This window comes from Corvus moneduloides, chromosome 4, assembly GCF_009650955.1.
Source record: "Corvus moneduloides isolate bCorMon1 chromosome 4, bCorMon1.pri, whole genome shotgun sequence".
In the NCBI taxonomy this organism is placed as follows: domain Eukaryota; kingdom Metazoa; phylum Chordata; class Aves; order Passeriformes; family Corvidae; genus Corvus; species Corvus moneduloides.
Genome location: NC_045479.1, coordinates 49,544,973 through 49,567,374, shown reverse-complemented (window position 1 = coordinate 49,567,374; position 22,402 = coordinate 49,544,973). Strand labels below are relative to the sequence as shown.

Here is a 22,402-nt window from a genome sequence, read left to right as displayed (position 1 = left end):
CTGATTTATTTTTTAAGGTTGTCTGGCACATCTCCACCCCAGCTGCTTCCAAGAAATTTCAGCTCAGCGTCAGCTGGGAAAGATCAACTTCACACGCTGACATACAGAGGCAGCCTTAGGAGTACTGGGGCCTCTGGTGGGAGGCGTCAATGGGAATCTTTGCTCTTTTTGCTGATCCGGGGATATACTATCTGCCACCATACAGGACTTTTTTTAGCATTTTCTTTGAAAGAACACTCACCTGATTATTACACTGTGTTTTTCCTCAATCAGAAACAGAAATGTTATCTTTACCAGATTTGTGGCTCATTGCATAGGTCTGAATGGTGGATGGCTTTTGCAGGATCCGAACCCTTTGTTAATAGCTGCTGAGAGGCCAAAACAAACATGCTATTTTATAGTCTGGTTAAATTCTACAGAATACAAAAGAGGATAGAGAATGATTCTGATATTTTTCCTTATGTCTGAGTAAAGGCTTACTCTGCAAGTCTACAAGCTGAAACTGATGGTCACAAATCCTACCCTTCTTCCTCAAGATACTTCCTAGAGATGTCCTTATTTTTTTTTTGGTGATTGTTTTTATTCAGAACCTCCCCCCCCCAAAATTTCTACTGTGTTTCCTCCTTCACTTTTCTTCCTCTTTGACTGCAGATTAATTTTGTCCCTAGCCCTCTTGCCTAGGCTTCCATTTGGTTCCCTTCCATAATTTCCAAGGGCATCTGAACCTAGGGCATCTAAACCAAGGGCATCTAAGCCAAGAGCATTTTATCATTAATGTAAAACACAATTTAAAAAAAATTATATCTAATTGAGTCCATTAATAAAGAAAGAAAGCATCTCTAATTGTAATGTACAGTACCTGATTCTACTTAAAGTACACAGAGACACTCACTCTAAGATACAGGCTGGCAGTGAATTCTACCTCTGGGTAGACACCTTTCCCAATTTGTGTAGGGAGCTGAATGAAGGACTGTCACCCATTAGTCACTGTTTGATACAACGGTAAGAGGATCCAACAGGAAATTCTGTGGTTCTTTCTTTTTTTTCCAAACTTCAACAACATTTTTCTGAATATAAATAGTTTCAAAACAGCAATAAAAACTTTTTTTTTTTTCAGAACTGGAAGCAATATTAATACAAAGCAGAATGACAATTTCAGCATAATGAAGAAAACTGAGTGTTGATAGAACAACAGACCTTTGATGAAAACAATATTCTTGGTTTGTTTTTTTTTTTCCCACAGCTAGATAAGCTAAACAAGATCCTCTCAGTTTGGTTCTGCAAGATTACTATTTTAAGACTGTTACTTTATTTTAGCTTGTGTTCAGATGCTTATAGCAAGAGAACACTTCCGACCTGCACAGAGACAGAGACTGTATTTTGTTAGGATAACAGACTTGGTATGTTCCATTCAGCTTAGCACCATTAAGCTTCTGGGTCTAGCATTTGCTGTGTGCCACCAGGATTAATATCTTAGTATTTTCTTCCTAGTCTGTGGTTACATTTTAAGAATTAAATGATCATTCAGAAAGTTGGCTTCAGTTTATGAGCTGTTAAAGCTGAGAGATACACTACGTCAAAATGAAAGAAAATAGTTGAAGTGATAATCATTAATGTTAACTTTGTCCTCAGTCTTTATCACCTGACATAAAATGTGCACCCATTCCTGTTACAATAATTTCACTCATATTTAAAAAGATTATTTTTTGGGGGGGACCTAGAGGATATCTTTGTATTGTTTTGTCTTTTGTGACAAGATGCACTAAGAAGTCTGGAGACAGAAATCTTGAATTTGCACCCTTGGGATGTCTGGCACTGACAGATGAAGTGAAATTGTCCCCACACTACCCCATTAGCAGACCTCAGGTTGGATTTGGAGGCTGAGTGACAGTTCAGCTGTTGTGCCCTTTCAATTTTTTTCCTCCATCATTAGGGATCATCAAGGAAGGAGACTGGTGGGATCAAATGAACTCAACTAGTTTGGCTGTATAGATACCCATTCTCTGGGATCCTGGCAGAAGCCAGTATCTGCCTTCACACTCCTAAAGAAACACCTGATGAGGGAAGAAATTCGCAAGCAACTTCAGGCTTGATTGGGCTAGCTAGGCCCATTGGTGGGCTCTTTCCCAAACCCGACTTTTTCTTTGCAGGAATGATTCCTTACCCAGGAATCTTGTATAAGAATTGCATTTACAATAATGAGTTTTTCTGTGTATCTTCAAAAAAGCTCAAATCCACGTTTATTCTTTCTACATTATAAAAAATGTGCTAATAATTGTCAAATGCTAATATGTGTCACTACCAGCATTTCCTCTTATTGTGCTGTCTCTCCCCCTCTGCTTATATTAAGTGTAATTTTTTTATTTTTCTATAATTTTAACTTTTATTCACCTAGTATTTGGCATTCAGGTCCAAAGTTCAGGCAAATATAACAATCATTTGAGAAATACTCACTAGACAAGTATTCATGCACTCTTGTATCACCTGACATATGGCGAACAAGCTGATGAATGACTCAGGATTTAAATGGTAATTACCATTCATCATTATAATAGACTTGCTAATTCATAAATTCTTGGTAAGCCAATTTTCTATAAAAAGGTTAATAATAAGAGTGGAAAAGAAGGAAAAAATAGCCCTAGTGTGATAAAAAATGTAAAAGCTAGAATATCTTCACTGCCACACATCCCTTCTAATGATTGAATAATTTTGCGCCAAAGTGCTTGCTTATTGACACAATACCACTTGCAGTACCAGGGCTCTGATGGAAAAAGGGGAAGACAAAAAAATCCAACCAGAACTGCTAAAAACAGAGGCTGAGGTATGTCAGACAAAGACAAAGGAACTAAGACATTCACACATGGCAAAGGCAGGCAGGATCCCACTCACACATTTCCTAGTTTTACAGTGCTTGGTGAAAATGTCATGTTCTCAGGACTGCTCCCAACATGCATGTTAGGGAAAAATGTATGGAAATGATCCTAGTACTCCTAAGTGAAGCTGTGAGAAATGCATCTAAAGTCATCTCACTTCCATTAGCCTCACTGAGTGTTCTATTAGTTCCTCTGAGCAAAAGGAACATTTAGTTGTCTCTGCTTTGGATAAAACAAGAAAAAAGCAAAAACATGGAGAAAAAAAAATTTACTCATTTTATGGTCTTTGTCTGGAAAAGGACTGTGAACGTAATTCACAAACCCTGTGGAAAAACCAATGTAGACTGGAAAGAACACATGCAGGCAACACTGAAATTCTATATATCCAGTGTCCAATATAGAACATATTTTCCTATTAGATAGTGTACCTAAATGAACACAAATGAAAATGCTTCTTCCACCTCTAATCCTTATGTCAGCACATCTTTTTATCATAAGATGCCAATATGGGAAAGACTTTCTTGCTCCACCAAGGCATGTCGTTTCTCTCTCCACCTACATCTTCCTACTCCTTCTCTGGGCACCACAGATGTCAAAGCTACCCTAAATTACACAGCAGATGTACTTTTTACTTCAGATGCAAAACTAAGGAGGCTGGGAATGAGGCAGAGATGCATCCGTCTGCAAGGAACTGAAGGACAAGAGGAACAGGAAATAAAAGAATTGATGCATGGAATCTCGGTGCCCTGCCCCCTCTCCACTGTTGTGATTGTGCAGGGCACAAGTTCAAGAGAATGAAGTAGTCAAGTTAAAGTTGAGGTTTTGATCATTTTAGCCTTCATTTGGAATCATGCAGGGAAACTTGCCCTTTCAATCTGTTGCACATTAGGTATCAGGGTGATTGGACAGATGTTGGGTATTCAGGAATAAAGGATTTGTATGGGAAAAAAAATCAACCCAAAGCTATTGTGCACTATGTAACACCATACTGGGATTATGAATAATACTAAACTTTACTACAATATACTGTATGTTCACGAAAGTTTATAATGCAGTTAATCTTACTGACTGCTTTCCTGAAAAACAAAGTCTTGTAGCAACAGAATATGAAATTCCTGCCAAGCTAGAGTCTCTTTTGCATTTGTTTTTCCTTCCTGTTTTTGTCTTTCTTGCACACATAAATCTCAGAACTGATGTAAATTTAAAAATGGATGTTAAAACCCAACCTGTACCTCAGATTCAGGGGACTATTTTGAAATGAATGAAATTTTAAAATATATTTAGAACTCCAGATTTTGGATGAGCTTCTTAAATATAGAAACAAGCACATAAAGCATTAAAATGTGCTCTGCATGAGGACTGGATTTCAGAGTGTGTTTGTACTTGAAACTTTGGATGATTTGCAGAAACTCTTTGCAGTTGCACTGGTTATGAAAATCAGGCAGTGTGGAGATTATAAAAGACACAATAAGACGGTTTCTATGCTGTTTTTCTTTTTGTTTACTTGACAGTATCTAATAATAAATGCCTATAAAACAAAACAGAAGGCATATAATATAACTTCAAAACAAAAGAAAAAATACAGAAATAAGGCAATTAAGGCATCGTTCTAAAGAGCAAATATTCAGGTCTAATATTATAATGCAACTACTTTTCAAGCGATGTTATTAAGCGAAATTCAGAGTTTCAGAACATTGTGTGTCTGCTCTATTGCAAAAATGATCAAATTAATTTAAAGTGGATGTAAAAAAAAATTATCACTGGTTTTCAGAAAGAGAATATATCAAGCCTTTATATATTTGCATGACTTTTGTTCTAGTTTTTATTTATGCTAAGCCAAAAACTTGTAACATATATTATGAATTTTTTAACAAGTATCACTGCATTTTTTGTTTTCCTAGGGATACAAAGCATAGAAAAAGTCAGCTTTTGGGTCAGCTGCAATGGGGAGTTAAATTGGAATAAAGTGAATCAAAATGCTTATGCTCAGCCAACTGCATAATCAAAGGATAAAGATTCCAGTGAACAATTTAGTATCTGACTTTTCTAACTAACCTTTTTGTCATAAATCAAAATATTTCATTTTATTGTTGAAAGTTAGTCTTAGCAGTGGGGATAAAGAGAAAGGAAGAGAGCAGCACAGATAGCCGTGGCAGTATATATTAGTAAGGTTGCACATCCAGAGAATCCTGTGACATCACAATAAACACAACGATAAAGCTCTCGTGGACTGGGAAGGCACTGAGATGACAGGAAGGTATCTTTGCACTCAGTTGTATTGCACCATACTTTTTTAACTTAGTTATTATATGAAAAATATAATTTTTGATTTCTAGGAAGAATACATCGTCGCCTTGATATCTTGGAAATCTCAGTTTATTGAAGATTTTCTATCACTGAATACGAGCATTATAGGGTTTGAGCTTACATCACCATTTCAGGGTTGAGCTGCTATAGCTGAGCAGTGGATTATAGAAACGATGCATTGACATTAGTACAGAGGACCACATGGTTGCCATTAGATGCTTGAAAACCTCCTTTAAAGTGACTCATTTGCTCACTTTACTGTTTTCAGCATTAAGTTCTAGAATTGGCCAAATATTTTCCAGTGGTTGAATGCTTGCTACTCTCATGAATTTGCTGCTAAACATAAGCCATTGAATTTGATGGAAGATGAATGTAAATGTTTGGCCTCAGTCTGTGTTGCTCTTATGGAAATTTTGAGAAATGACTGTGAAGTTGTGTGATCTTAGGAATATTTGAGGATTTATAACACAACTTTTCCTATGCTTTCACTGTAGGATTGTATATTGCTTTTGATGGCTGTTTTTATTTCTTTTAACAGATGTATATTCTTCTTTGTAATAAGGTTTTGTACTTACTGATATTTTGGAAGAAGGGATTATCATGAGTATTTCTATCTGTGGAAATAGTTCTTTTTTGCTCCACGGTAGGTGAATCAGTGTTTTGCCCTTTTTCATGACCTTTCAGAAAACATTATCTTTATGCCACTGTATAGTAATTATGTCACCTAGAGTGTGGGCACCCCTGCCCCAAGAACACAGGAATAGTTATATAAAAGGTGATGATGGTGACCAAAGGTATGGAACAATTTCATATAGCAGAGGCAGGCCAGAGAAGAGCAGTTGCAGAGGAAGAGGGTACTCCATGTTGCAAATGAACAATTGATGACCATGAATTGCACAACAAGAATTGAAAAAATCAAACAGAAATTTAAAAGACCATGAGAAATATTCTCTTACTCAATGAATGATTGAAATTCTTGAAATGAATGAAAGTCTTTTAACCATTGTGGTATATCTACTGCCTTCTGCTCAGAAAATCCCCCAACCAAGAGCTGCAAGGCAAGGAAAAGTTTCCACAACCATTTTCACTATATCTATGTCTCTTTAATTTTTACAATTATTCATTGACACCATAATATAGCATTGGGAAAACTCCTTGTTTGTGTGGGCTAAATACCATCAGTGATTGTGGTGGTTTCTCATAACTTTAGTCCTAATGGTTGGTCTCTGGTGCTCTTAACTGGTTTCTTTTTTACTGGCAGAGTCTTCTGGCTCCTTAAAGTATCACCGGGACAAGTGAAAGAGCCATGTGGAGCATTTCTGGGCAACACAAGCATATGGTGCAGTGCAAGCTGCAGAATACAACACCAGTGTTCTTCTTGATATTTATCTTTATAAGATGTGGCTGTTTAATGCTGATGTGTACATTTCTTGGAGAACTACCCTGAAAATTTCCAAAAACTGCCAACCCCACACCTTGGTCAGTTTGTTATGGAAGAAAGTATTTTTGGCTTTGAGATTTTTGGGTTAAGCATGCACCTTCTTCCATTTTAAAAAGGAACATGGTGCAGATCCAAAGTCTCTGGCTGCAAATAAGCAACCGTTTGCAGGCACACCTTGATTATTTCTGAGATAGAAGTCTTCCGATGGGGTTTTCTTCTTACTCAAGGTCAGATAACTTTCACAGTACTCATACCATCTGCAAGATTTACTATCAGTTGTAAAAGTAGCTGCGAAATATAGTTTTATTCTTGACATCTGGAAGAGAGCTTGGTGTTGTAACTGGTCTATAAATTATAAAAGTAAATATACATGCATGAATACTTTGAGGCGTAATGCATGTACTAAACACACAGTATATGTACCATCAAGTATTTCAGAAATATCTAATATGTTCTGAAATATAATTTCGGCTTTTTCCCCTCACCCCATAAACTGAACAAATGTCTCTGGAGTCATGTATCTGCACTCAAGATTTAGTCATGTGCTACCAAATCATCTGCATGAGGAAACACAAAGGCATCCAGAGCATAAGCCACCTGCTCTGTGGATCTATAGCCACAGGAAACAGTACTTGTGGCTGGTTTGCCATTACCTTCTTGCCCCTTTTCTTTACTCCCATGCAGATTTGTGAGGAACCCAGGCTCCTCCAGATTATTTAACAGATCAGTCAGGAATTTTAAGCCAGCATGGAAAAGGTAGAGGGAACAAACCACGCTGAGCAGAAGGTTGGCCAAGCTGAGTTTTCTCATGGATTAGTGAGGGAACAGCCAAAGTATCCACAGGTGTCAATGTGGTCCATGATAAAGGGTGTGAACCCTCAAATGACAGCTGTGTTCTCTTTTTCTTCTCTGTTCCACAGGTTAGATGCAAATGAAGATTTCAAAAGAAAAACCGTTTAAGAGACATGGTTATCTTGGAAGTTTTTGGCTGTCAGTTTGGTTAGGAAATGATATAGCAATCAAATTACTTTAATACAGAAATGTTCCTACTACATTTTTTCTCTTTCTGTGACGATCTCAAGTATGCAATGGTTATTCCCTTGTGGTGTATGTCTGTAAGTATATTACTTTAAGTATATTACAGGGTTTGGCTGACAAAAACACTTCAGCAAATATTTCAACTTGTTCTTGCACTGTTCATCTTGGTTTTGAACTTGAGTTTGTAGTCCACATTGCATGACTAGTCTTGTGCTTAATTCCTTCACAGGTAAAAAGAAATTTCAATGCAGGACTTAAGCAGAGAAGCAGTTCTTTGCAGAGTAGCTATACAGTTCTGCATATATCTGCATAGATACCTGATGGTATCTATTTACATATTCATGTAGATCTCAGGGCTCTATATGTAGAGTCATGTTTTGTGGGGGCACTGTCATAGTTTGAGGCCTTCAGCTTCATTCTCAAGTGCTGATTGTGCTGAATGTCCATTCCTGCAAAATGAAACCGCTATGTTCTCCCCCTGAAAGAGGTCACCCCTTTGTGCTCCTGATAGCATGGTAGATTTGAAGGGAGGAGGACCTCCTAGCTCTGAACATACACTGCATAAAGGTCTATTTATCCTTTCTTCAAAGAACCTATTTGCACCAAATTATCCAGCTCTTCCTCATTGTGTTTGACTCTCATAACAGCTGGGGAGTCAAAACTTATATTCTGTCTCACTAAGCCAGTTTCACTCCATCTCATGAAGCTTGAGAGCCTCTCTCTGTTTTCTTGGAACATAAAGTACCTCGTGCTACACAATGCTTTGATTTGTAAAGCCTGTTCAAACAGCCATTTCAACACAGGAAGTGTCTGATAAATTTGAAATTCAGCCTGTATAACATTTAATTCAAAATATCTGGTAATGAGAGCAGGTGCTAGTTGTTAATTAGGAGCCACAGCTCCGGTGAAGTCTGAGCTCTGAGGGAAGTATGTGTGATTGGGTTAGTTTAGATGTTTCTGCAATTATGTTGCAGTTCAGTGAATCACAGAATGATAGAATATCTGGAAAGGACCCAAAAGGATCACTGAGTTCAACTCCTGGCCCTGCAAAGGACAACTCTAAGAATCCCACCGTATATCTGAGAGTGTTGTCCAAATGCTTCTTGAATTCTGTCAGGCTTGGTGCTGTGGCTGCTTCTCTGGAGTGACTGTTCCACTGCTCAAACACCCTCTGGGAGAAGAACATTGTCTTAATATCCGACCTAAACATCCTCTGACACAGCTCTGTGTCATTTCCTTGAATCCTGTCACTGGTCACCAGAGAAAATAGATCAGTGCCTGCTTTTCTGCTTCCCTTTGTGAGTGTAGTGGTTTGGTAACCTATGACAGTGAGGAAGCTCTAGATTCTTCCTTCAGTCTCCTTCAGGCTGAACAAATCAGGTGACCTCACCCTCTCCTCATATCCACCCCTCTACAGCAGCCTTAGCTGGACCAAGCTGTTTACTAGCCAGGACAGCTCATTTGCCGTAGGCAACACCATAATTGATCCATGGCCAGATAACACTACAGCTTCTCTAAAGGACTCAGAATCAGTCACACAGTTGTCAGCAACTTAAACAAGCAGCTGAAAGATCAAAACTGTGCACGACAGTCCTGACCCACAGACTGTTTCTGTCATTTGGTCCAAACCCATGCACAGAAAACTCGGAGTTTATATGGAAGGAGAGATGAATGAAGGCAAGTTTCTTCTCATGTTGCTCCAGAACGTTACAAAGCTTCTCGTGCCTCCTCTTTCCCTTCTGAGAGCAGTAAACAAAGCCAGCTCATGGAGACATATTAGAACTGAGCAAAGCTTCTTCTGGACCTCATCAACACAAAATATATAGAAACCCCAGAAGTCTGCAAAGTTATTTCGGAGGCTAGAAAGAATCTTCCTGTGATGGTGCAGGTATAAGAATAAAATGTTCTGTGTATATTTTATGTAGCTGTATATTTTGAGAGAAGTTCGAGATCACCCTCAAAGGGGGAATTTCTCTTACGAGGTAGGGCTGAATGATTTTACTTAAAATTAATAAATAAGAAATGAAAGAGCACTTTGTTTCTGTAAAATCCAAGTTGTAAAATATATTTGTTTAGATTTTTTTTAATTTTGTTTATTGGTTTTTTTGTATTTTATTTTCTTAGATGACTACAAGGATTTAAACAGAATTTCTAGTTTTGGTTCAATAAGGTTTGAAAAGAAGAGCTTTAGTAATCACAGTGCCAATTCAAACTTAGTTTCTACTAAAGAGCAAGCCCAAGGAATGCTTAGCTTTTCTGGTTTAAATTCTTCATTAAAAAGTAAAAGTTTAAATTGGCAGGAAAACTGCTGTTTAAGCTGCTGGTACACCAACATCAGAGAAAGCTGAGTTTTAGCCTTTGGTACTCTGCCAGGTACTGTGCTGCATATAAGCAAGATAAAGAGAGAAATAAAGAAAAAAAAGGATGGGATAAGATAATTTTTATTTAGCCTGTGATACCCTAATGGATTTAATGTTACGGCATAAAAGTTTATGAAGTATCTATTGAGGCCATAACCAATGGACTTTCAAAATCTGTTGATTTGCACTAGGCACCAAGTCCAAAAAATGGTAACATATAATTGCAAAGCACAGTCTTGTTTGGTCAAATGATTGGCATGTGTCTGAAGGAATATCCTTATAAATTAAAGCTCTGCTTATGAGTAATAGGTCTTTTTGCTCATGAGTGAAATAATTATGCAGAGTATTACACCACTTAGTTCTCTTAAAAGTTATAGCATCAGGGGTCTGATGCTGTAGTTTGGCATTTCAACTGTAAGAACTGGGTTTTCACATTTAATGTCTCAGCCGCTCTGGATCCTAGCCACCTAAAACTTGGCAGGCAAGTTTGTCTACCCAGACGATTTCTTTAATAGTTTAAGATTAGTAAGTCCTTTTCTGTACAATAGCCAAAAAAATTTGTTTGGAGCTAGTTATATATAGTATTTTTTTAACCAGCTGCAATTATAAAATTATTCTGTTAAAAAACAAAAAGGGACAATCTGCTACTTGTCACCAATTTTTGTAGACTGATGCACTTAGGATTTTTCTGCAAAAAAAAAAAACAAACCACCCCAAAGACAAACAAAGAAAATTAGATATTGGACCTGGAGACAAGTAAGTTGTTTAGCAGACTTTACCAGTTCCACTTTACCTAGGCAACCAGAGTGGCCAAAAGAAAACACTTACCAGCATTTTAAAAATGGCTTTCTGCTCTTGCACCACAGCGTGTCAGTCTTGCTTTTTGCTGCGCCTTACACACATCACCTGTGGGGAGAGACAACCATTCTCAAATTGGCATGGCCAGTTCCACCAACAACCACCAAAATTCCTCACAGGCCACTATGCACTCTCATCATCCATCTCTTAAAGAACCTTTTTCAATTATCTCACTCTGGGGACCTAGTATGTTGACTTCGTGGTCCAGCACTATACTTCAGACCAGAACCTGGGAATCAAGAAGATCAAATTTTCCTGTGGGCCTCAAGAAGTCCACACAAAAAATTGTCTCTAATGTCAGCTGTTCCTTTGCCTGAATAGTCAGAATTGGCCAACCCAAAATATTCTAGACTATCACCAATCCCTGAAGCGTCTGATAGTTTCATTTGAATTAAAAAGAAAAAAAAAGTGCCTTCTTCTTTTTTATTCAGCAGGCAAATCATGCAGATTTAGAACATAGGCATTTTTAATAGACTGGATTAAGAAGAGGATCCTAATCCAACTGAAGCTTATAATAGTACTTACTGTCGGAGAAGTGCACATCACTGATTCTTTGATTCACTGTCTGAACTAAAAAATTTAGACAATATGTATTACTTTTATCCAAAACTGGAATAATGTAAGTTTCAATGGCTTCTGCAGGTTTAAAAAAAAAAAAATTAAGCCACGAAATATTCAGTTTTGCTTAGAGAATTTTTTAAGCTCTCTTTTTTAAACAAAATTATTCAAATTTGGAATGTTGTTTCAAATTGAATAAATCAAGACACTGCAATTAGAACATATCTAAGTGAATGTTTTGACTGAAAAAAAGTATTTTTCCTCTCCGATCAAACAGTAAAAACAGTAAAAATACAACATGATTTCACAAGTTCTTTTCATTAACTCATATCTACATTTTTTCATTACTATGGTTTATAATTTAAAACAAACAAACAATTTCATGCTTTCATCGATTTTAAGGCTTTTCCATAGATTTCATGGTCAGGGACTAACAAAGAGCACCTTTTCAAAGAGTCCATTACACTGCTAATTCATTGTCCTATGTGTATAACAATGTTCTCCCGTCATAAAATATATGCTCATTTTTGCTTTCTGTCTTTGACTGTATTTTATTCTGAGATGGGTATTACAAAAAAAATTTGACTAGAAGAAAATAGATTGAATGATCTGTCCTTCAGTCTGTCATCAAGCCTTCTTACCAAAGCATCATATTTCTTATTACTTTAGAAAAAAAAATTGTTATCAGGCAAACATAGCCTTCTGTGCTTTCACCATGTTGTTGCCATGTTGTTGTTGCAGCTTTCCATATGAGCAGAATTACAGCCAATTCTGGAGTCTTACACTCGAGACAGCATTACTGCAGTAATATTAGTGTCATCATCTCTTTCCATGTGCAAAATATCTAAGCAATGTATTTAGTAACTGCATTGCAGGCTTCAGTGCTGGAGTCCCTCTTACTTTCCTATCTGAATGTAAAAGCCTTCTATTAGGAAAAGAAGATCCCAACTGGAATGAGATTATAATGCAATCATCTGGTTCAGAGCATTATGCCATGATTTTAGCAGCATGCTAGAAACTCCCTCTGCTCCTGGGCTTAATGAAATTTGAACTTATTATATGGTTCAGCACAGTTTTTGGAAGAGAACCAATAAGTATGGGAGGTTTGCAGTTGAAACAAGGGGCTTGTTTGCCAGGATTTGACTCTCTCGAGGAAAGCTAGCTGCAGGGCCAGATCTTGTCTTTTCGTTGGATACAGAACAGCTATGCTCACAGCAGTATTTACTGGGGATGGCAGCCTGTGACAGAGTTATATCCTTCCAGAATACTCCAACTAGAGGATACCCAGTAATGACTGCAGCTGTACACCCAATCAAAGGTGCTTTGCTACTACATAATACAGGATTCAAGACAGGGCATTTGATGGCTGCAGTGCATTTAAAAGTGGAAATCCACCTATTGAGTAAAAATCACATACTTCACCTTTCTAGGTGTTACTTTATGTGAAATTATAATATGAAGAGATCCTGGAATGAAAAAAGAAATGGTGTGTACCTACACACAACTGCTTGTTCTATTTTTCAGGCTAACAGCTTAGCTGTAACATTTGTGCATTAGCTAAATAACATCTCAAGGGGAGCTGGAGATAGAACCTTGATGTGTCCTGATTGTACGTGTGTGAGTTTGTGCTCTCAAAGGATGGTCCTTTAAAAACTCCCTGCTGGAAGCTATTGTGCATATTGCAAAAGGACCGTTGCTAAGTGCCAATTGAGCTGGTACTGTATACTTGCCATTTTAAAAGAAGATTTCATACCACTTGATTATGTTAAATAGAAATGTTTGAAATTTAAACTGAATTACATCAAAATGGCACAGTAGTTATATGTCTAAAGAGCTGCTGCTACTGGCTCTCATAACTAATGTCAATCCCTTCTGGTAGACAGTTTTATGTGAAATCGTGGTAGACTATATTACAGGCGAAGTTTAGAGAGCCTTGATATAAAAAATGTCATAAATAAATACTACCTTAAAACCAGGCCTGTGTTTGTATTAACAAGCAAGAACTCCTTTACAGTAAAGTACTGTCCTTAGCCAAAAAGATATACCATTTGTTAATGTCAGAGCTTCATCTTCAGCCTTTAGGCTACTTTAAGGTGTCAGAATTTTTTCTGTGCAGATGATAGCTATTTGGGGAACTTGGTGAACTCTTGTAATGCAATCTAGCTATATACTTAGTAGAAATAATGCAGAAATTACCTCAAGACCAGCTTACCAAGAAAAAAAAGAAAGAATAATATTAGCAATATATAGACAACACCAGGGTCTGACTGGAATCAGAAATTCAAGATCATTAAATGGTAGAGGAGAAGTGAATGCTAGAAAACAAAATGAAAAGTGATGAACACCTAGTCTGCATGTACAAATCTCATATTTTTATGATCAATAACTAGTGATAATATATGCAGCGATAGGCAAAAGTAGTAATTACCTTTAAAAAGCTACTTCAGGATTTATGAATTTGAGAGAAGTTTGTTAAGCAGTTCTGGGGGAGGAAACAAAAGGAAAACTCACAAACACTTAAGCAAATTTTACTAGTTACAAAATATATGCTTTTAAGTGTTCATTTTGAATTTTTGGTTTTTTCTAAAAGAAAAAAAGTCAGGCAAACTAAGTACTTTTTTTTATTAGTTCAATAAATATTAGACAAATCTGAGAGGAAGGGATTACCTGAGGTTTTCTCCAGATCTTTACATTTCAGGTGGCCTGGAAATTCAAAAATGTTATTTTTCATTTAGGGAAAGAAGAGAAAAAAAATCATTCAAACAGCTCAGATAACACTCCAGGGACACAAAATGTGTTGTTACCTGTGTTGGAGTACTATTTTATTTTACTCTGTAATTAAATGCTCAGTTGCCCCTCCTCCCCAGTCAATCGGATTTTATCCTTGAAAGGCAACAGATAATTTCCTTATCAAAAGAGCAGTGGCACTTTCATGCATTGTCACTCAGTTTCCCATGATGTCACCAGAACAAGATGGTTAATAGGTTGCAATGGAAATGATAACCAGTTTCATCAGCAAAAATTTCTCATATGAGTACCAGGCTGCATTCCATGGTCTACTTAAAGTTGCAACACACACACACTTACACTGTAGTGCTCTTTTTCACTTCCTAGTGGCTGGGCTGTACACTTTGACATCTCTTCATCTCCTGGGCTTAAGCCTGGTTTCCAGTGATGGTACCTGACCTACTCGTATGTTCTATTATAAGATCAAGACCTCAGGCTGCCTATTCTGTTACAAAATTCAAATCTACTGCCCTTCATGGAGCTGAAGATCAATTCCTTTTAGAATGTATTGCCATGGTATTCTTGATTTTTATTTATCTATAGACTTAATGACCTTAAGACTTCGCTGCTAAGATCCTGTTGCAGTTTTAGCTTGAAATGTGTCTTGAAATTTATCTCCTACTTGGCTTCTGTTAAAGCACAAAGTATGTACTTTGAGTTAAATGTGGCTTTTGACTGGGGTCTGGGGTAATCACCTCACCCACAGGGTGAAGAAGGAAGTGTGGCTAAATTTCTGTGATGATGGTACTGGAGATAGTATTGTATGGGTGGCACAGCAGCTCAGGTTAGAATGACTCACTTCCCTAACTGGTTATTCCTGAGGTCTTGTTTTGTAGCAGGGTCCCTCTTATTCAAGCTGTCACTGGAATGAGCATATTGAAGCCCTTCTGTGATCCCTTGCATGAACTAATGTAAAGTGAAGGTGCAAAGTGATCCTCTGAATTCTGATCTGGATGGAATGAATGACACCTGGCACAGGGATGTTGACATCCCAGGATCAGACTAATACCTGGCTTCTTCTTTTGTTTGTTCATGGCTTTTTTGTTTGTTTAATAAAAGTAATCTTACCACACGAGGAAAAAATCTAAATATGCAGGGTCTAACTTATTATAGATTTACTCTTGTTTTCTTTTAATTTGTCAAGTATTCAAGAAATTACTACAATCTTCATATTCTTTGGGTCATTGCAAGGCTCTTCTTTGTTTCTTATTTTCTGTAGTTTACTTATTTAGTTAATTTCTATTTTCTATTCAACTTACAGTGTTACTGATTTAATAAGTAAGCAAAGTTCTTTCACTTTCTTTCTTTCAGTAGTTCAGGTCCTTAATTTGAAACTCCTTCAAAGGCTTTTATTCTCCAGTTTTCCTACCATTCTCTTTTCAATGTTTGACCACTAGTTGATTATTGGTTTATTTTATTTTAACCTGAACAAGAAAAAAAATAGTTTCCTGCAGTTTTCAGTCTCCTGTTGCTGTGAGTTTAAAAAGCAGTGGTCATTATGGTTAAATTCGTGTCAAGGAACAGTCAGCTACAATAGTAGTCATGTTAGAAAAGCACTGTTATGCAATTATGACTGCAAAAAAAGCTCTTTCAGGGATGGAACTATATATACCTCCCAAAGAAAATGACCTTGACTAAGACGTGGAAGGTCTTACCTTCTACTACCACAACTTCCTTTGCACTTATATTAATGTTTACAGAGAAAATGCTGTATCTACTATAGCAAAGAAGTAAATATGGTGTAAGTATGGACTGATGAATTATCATATAAGTGAATGAAAGAGTGTTGGGAATGGAGGAGTATGTAGTACATGTGATGCACCTTATATTGCAACATTAATTTGTTCACTGAAATATTTTTAAATGTGTGGATTTAAAATTATAAAGAAAATCTCTTTTTTTACATTTTGCTTTGAATTTTTATGCTGAATTCTATTGAAACATACTTTTTAAAATCAGTCATTTTACTATTCATTTTTTTCAAATTATAATCTTTTACCACTTAATAATAGAGGAGAAGAAGCTTTTTAAGCACATAGCAACTGTGACAATTTGATGGAATTCATTTTGAGTAATAATTTTATCAAATAATATATTTCTTTTAAAAAATACCATTTATTAAAACATTATCCACAATTTAGGCAGAATAGTAAAGCAAATGTCATTTTTAAACACACGACCCACCTTTGCTGACAGCGCAGCACAATAACATATTATAGGAAGTGTTGGCATGCTTTGGAACACAGGATGACTCTATCAATAGATTAATAAGCTTACAGATGAGTGCCCACCATTTCTGAGCTAAATACTATTTATTCATTTCTGCTTCTGCATCTCCATTGGTTTTAATGAGTTTTCATGCGTTTAACTCAAGACGGGATATGATTCTCAGCACCTGAGGCATGAAGACACACTTGTGTGGCATAGATTAAAGCATTCATAGACTCACAAAAAGCAAATTTTGCTCTCTTTGAACATCTTCAGGACTGATGTCCCAGGGAAAGTGTAGTTCCGGTGACAGGGTCTGACATACACCAACATAAAAGCAAACTCAGCATAGACATTTTTAGGAAAGATCAGGACAAATAATCAGAGACACTCCTTCAGCAAACACAGATTTGCAGATGAAGGATGGAAATAAAATTCCTTAAATTCAAGTTCTTTGGGTAAGCGAAAGACACAGAACATACTGAAATACAATGAACTAGTGAGTATAAAAAGCAGCAGGGGCTGAATGCAAACTGAAAGGTCTACTTACATAATTTCAGAAATGGAAACTGTAACTCTTGGTGACAGAGACAGAAATATTTTTTCTCATATTTTAGCTCCTCCCACAAAACTCCCAAGAAGACTTTCTTCCAAGACACTTGGACTGTCTTGGTAAAACATCAAGCTTGTAATATTTCTTTTTTTGCAGTTATTTTTTTATCTCTATAAAAGTTTTTGAATTTTTTCTAAGAATTAAGACATTTAGCTGGAAGATGAGTCACATCCTCCATTGCCAAAAGTCTAGAAAATTCAGCAGTTCAGACTGTAGACTCAGCCTAAGCAGACAAGCATCTACACCTGCTGATGGTCCAGCTACCTCTTCGAAAGAACATATGGCCTGAATGGGACTGGCTGGAGCAGGGACATATGACATCACAGTAGTGGGCAGGAGTCTGATTTCATTTAGTCAGTGAAAGAATAAAGTATTATGCATGCAAAGCATACACTGCAAGCAAGGATACCTGGTGTATTAATGAGAAGGGGGGAAAAAACCCCACCAGTGTAGATTCAGAGGGACAACCATGGAGGGCAGGGACAACTGTCCTGCCAGGAGGAGGGTCCAAAGTAATGAAAGGAAGAGAGATGACAGAGAAGGAGAGAGAGCGCTCCCTTCCTTTCAGCATCATCATGGTAGCAGGTAAACTACCATCAGCCTCTGGTTTTAGAGGTCTCAAAATTACCTTACCTTTATTTTTAAGATGTTTATTAATGGAAGAACTCATAGGTCTCAAAATTACCTTACCTTTATTTTTAAGATGTTTATTAATGGAAGAACTCATAGAAGGCCACTTTCATTTCTTCAGGGAATACTGTAAACATAAGAAATCTCCTACTTCAGATGAAAACCAGTCCTCCAAACCAACTTACTGAGTACCTGCTTGGGTTAGTACATTTGCCATTGGAATAAGGCCATTTCCTGCCATGATGAGATTAGGCCTTTTTATCTATAAGCACTGGCTTGTCAGAAAGCACTGGAAAAAAATCTTATTAAAAACAGTTATTATTTTACTATGAAGAAATTCTGCAGTTTACTTAATCACAAAGGAAGAGACATGAACAAGTGTAAAAATATTGCGCATTTTTAACTAACTTTAACTGTTAAAAGGGCAGGTTTTCAGGGGGCAAATTCCTTCTTCTGTGAAAAACTTTTCTTCCATTTGAAAAAAGTGTTTGACTTGGTTTTCTATTTTATTTTGCAAAGTTTGTATCAGCCTTTTGCATTCAATATCTTAGCTGAGCAGCATGGATACCCCCTCATGAACATGCACATTAACAAGTTACCTTGAAGAATTCCAATGTTTCTAATACATGAGATGAATTCCTGTGGTTTTTTTGCCTCTAAAAGATCTGTTCCATAATGATGTTATCACTATTCCATACACTTCTCCTGAACAATTTTCCTGCAAGAATTTTGTTGTGGATGCTCTTAATATTTGACAAGTGTTCCATAAAATACTGCTGTGTCTTTAGAATTTACCGTGTTCTTTTCCTGCCTTAACTGCAGACAGAATATAATTCTTTTAGTGATCTGTATGAATATTCATAAGTGACAAGTACTCTGAGTTCTAAAATATCGGATCGGGAGGTTTTACAATTATTAGATCAGGGCTTTTCTCAGTTGTACCCTGGGATTAAAATGTCTTTATTTCAGTGCAGTAACAGAGGAAGAACATGAGATTACAATAGATTTAACAAAAAGGAGATAACTTTGCATTATTTTTCATTCTTCTTTCAGTCTCCATCACGAGGATGGAGTCATGCTGTGACATTCTTCTCTGGGTATTGGAACATGAGAATGATATACTCGACTTTGAATGTCTCAAGTTTTGTAACGTATAATAGCTGAGTTTTACTTCTTTCACCCCGGTATTTTGCATTTTGATAGGCAAGTGCCACTTCACCGCCGAGGCCCTTCTGCTGACCTTTAACACAGCGGGTAGCTTTAGCAGTGCAATTATCACTATGGGTTGTGGTGTCCTGGAGGAAGTCAGCATGTGCACATGTATAAACTGGGATATCAAGGATGTAAAAAGCAGAAGAGCACATACCAGGCAAAAGAAGTCATTTGATCATGACAACCCAGTCAAGCCAAAGTCAGAGTGATGGTTATGTCAGAAATTCTTGCTTAGCCTCCTTCATGCATTTGAGTGAAAACATAAGAGACTAGGATTAATGTGACCCCATTTTACTTTCTCTTAAAATACTACCGTTTCCAGCTCAGAAAGTTCTGCCTACTGGTTGAATAACAGGAAATCAACATACAGGAATGTTATTTACCTGCTTGATGCATAGTTATTAAGCTTGATACTAGTTTCCTTTTTCACCATTGAAACTTGTTCTTACACAGGTCATTGTTTCCAAATGTGGGTGCCTAAAGTATAAATAATTATCAGGGTGTTCATCTTTATTTTATAGAACTACCTTGTATGAGAAAAACCCCAGGATTTTACCACCAATAACAAGAGAACACCACTAATACAAGTCTCAGTGAGTTATTACTATACCATGTTCAGCAAAGAGCAATCAATGTGCACTACTATAAGTGGAAGTAAAAGACAGCCCACCCATGTAATATTAAGCAAAATAGACATAAGGGTCTCATCTACTGTAGTTTTTGCTATTGTACTTCTGGTTATCACACTGGTGCTGAGGAACTGCTCTCAAAACTTGCTTGAACTGAAAATGCTTTTTATGACAGAAGCATGTGTGTTATATGATACTTTTGCCTTTGTAAATATAATTCAAAAAGCATGTGGGTGTCTTCTTTTCTTTAATAAGTAGCACCCTTTAGAAGCACACTTGATACACCATCTTTGCTTTTGCTTTCCTTACCTTCACTATTTCTCTTTTCTTCACTTGGTGGCTGTTGTCACAAAGTTTGCCTTCCCATGTTACAGCCCCGCTCCATCTCCTTCCTATTGTCTCTCCAAACAAAACAAAACAAGCCTCTGTTCACTATTTTTTTCTTCCCAAGTTCATGTTTCTTCAACATACTGCAGGAGGACAGCTTATGCTGATTTTGCTGCTTAAATATTATTTTTCATAGTTTCTCTGTTTATTTTTCCAAATGTGCTAAGAGACCTCCCAGTGAGATCCCTTCTTCCCTTTTCACAGTCTTCCTCTTAAGAATCTGAATGTTGCTAATATCTCCCGGGTAAAATCCAGCCACTGTGTCCACATCAAGTCAAGCTGAATTTACTCCATGCTCTGCAGCTGTTCCATTGTCTCCTTATTACAGCACAAGATTCTGTTTGTTTTATTTATTTATAATTTCTAAGTACCAGGCTTTCTGGCAAAATGTTGCCAGCTGGAAGTTACATGGAAAATGTTTAGCACAGCTTTAACACATGCTCCAGAGTATGTGTACACGCATTTCATTCTTGGTAAATCAGCATTTAGGGAATATGGGAAAATAGTCTGTGAAATGCCATCAGCTTGTCCTGAGATATGGTGTAATTAAATAAAATCTCTAGCAAATTCAAATAGCAGAAACTCATCCAAGTCGTTAGTGTGTGCAATTGCTCCTCCCTGAGCTATCAATACCAAAAGCATCTTAAGAAACTATGTCAATGAAAAATGTAGGAAAATAAATAGATAAAAATTAATAGGTATTTCTGATGAATAACCATCATCCTTGACTGTGATAAATCAAATTTCTAATCTCTTTATTTTGGGCATTTATTAGCATTTACTTCCCTCAGTTAAATAAGAATGACATGTTATAAATAATATTTATGCCTCTAGGAGTTTATGTAGAGGAACTTCTGTTTTTCTGTAGCTTTTGCCTCATTCAGAATTAACTAGTCAAGTTCTCTGTTGACAGGGCATAAAATATAGAAATAAGGGATAAAATTATCAGTATCTGTATGAAGATCCTCAATTTTTGAGGTATGGAGAGTTACTGCATGGGGAGTCTCACAGATCCCCTCATCAATAGTTGGTGCAACAAGAGTTCCAGTTTCAGTGTCTGCTGCCATGTCCCCACATCAGTCCAACACAGATCTTCCACAGAATATTACCCAAGGCCATTAAGAGTAGATTTGTCTTCCTAGACAAATAAGCCCTTACATTTAGGTTGAATTCCCACCCGCGAATCACAAAAAAGCAGAGGCTTTGGTACTGACCTCAAATTTGAATACCTTTACAGGCACCTCTACATTTCATGCATACATCAGTGAGATTTGGAAACAAACAGAAGAAAAGTATACAATGCTGGTGAATATCAAGATCTTTTCATTACTAATTTCCAGTTGATTTTTCTGAGTTTTCTGGACTGCTATGTAAAATATACTGATCTTTGAAAATTATGAGCTATGATGTACTTCTTCTTCAGTAGGAAGAATAATTTCCGTAGCATTTCTCAGTAATAAAACTGTCCACCAGGATCCATTTGGACAAGAACACAGCTGATTATTTGTGATAGTTTGGATCCTCACTGCTTTTACAAATCTAAATAAAAATTGAAACATATGTCATGGTATTCACCTATGTATTGGGCATTAAAGTCCACTACAGTCCAAATCTGTGAGTCCAAATAAGAAAAGGAATTGACATAAATGTAATATATTCCTTTCTGGAGTCATCTCAATATATGTCTAATGCATCACTTCAACGTAATTTATACATACAATTCATATTTTTCCTCTTCCCTCTCTCTGGCCTGCCCCGACTTTGACTCTGATGGCTTAAGGAAGATTATATTGACACAAGAGCAATATGGAACCAAAGAACTGAGGAAGAAAACAAAAACATGGAGGATTTTGTATAAGCCAAAAGATGGGCACTCAACACACAAACTAATTTTTAGCTACCTATATATTGCTCAGAATGTGGTGAATGTTCAGGACAGTTTGAATCAATCCGCAAAAGAATTCGTAACAATATGCATGACTAATCAACATCATCACTCTCTTACATATCATCTCTGACTTTGGACTTCTTGTATCAAGCCATCAGAAAGGGTAGTTTTGTTACATTTAAACCTTGAAACGTAACTAACTTGAAAATGACATTAAGTTGTGACAAAAGGCCTCTAGAAAAGAAAATAGTAATCTTAAGAACTGCTGTCTTTTGCCTGTTCAAATCCCCAGCTTGTTTTCTTGAAATAATCTAGAATAGCAGCTCTCATCCCTATACTACATTAAGCTATGGTCCTCACAATATAAGAAAGATAATTCAACTATTAGAGAACACCCAAAGGAGGGTAGCAAAATGGTGAAGGGCCTTGAGGGGAAGCCGTATGAGGAGCAGCTGAGGTCACTTGGTCTGTTCAGCCTGGAGGAGACTGAGGGGAGACCTCATTGCAGTTACAACTTCCTCATGAGGGGAGGAGGAGGGGCAGGCACTGGTCTCTTCTCTGTGTTGACCAGTGATAGGACCCAAGGGAATGGCCTGAAGTTGTGCCAGGGGAG

At 37.0% G+C, this 22,402-nt stretch overlaps 1 long non-coding RNA gene across 1 annotated transcript in view; it reads right to left on the bottom strand.

The window, feature by feature from the left end:
* Window positions 1-22,402, bottom strand: part of LOC116443442 — a 51,116-nt gene that overhangs the window by 8,072 nt on the left and 20,642 nt on the right. The window contains exons 3-4 of the long non-coding RNA XR_004239899.1: window positions 14,103-14,138; window positions 10,848-10,925 (exon numbers count right to left, since the gene is read on the bottom strand). This is a non-coding gene — a long non-coding RNA (uncharacterized LOC116443442). The remainder of the gene's footprint in view (window positions 1-10,847; window positions 10,926-14,102; window positions 14,139-22,402) is intronic.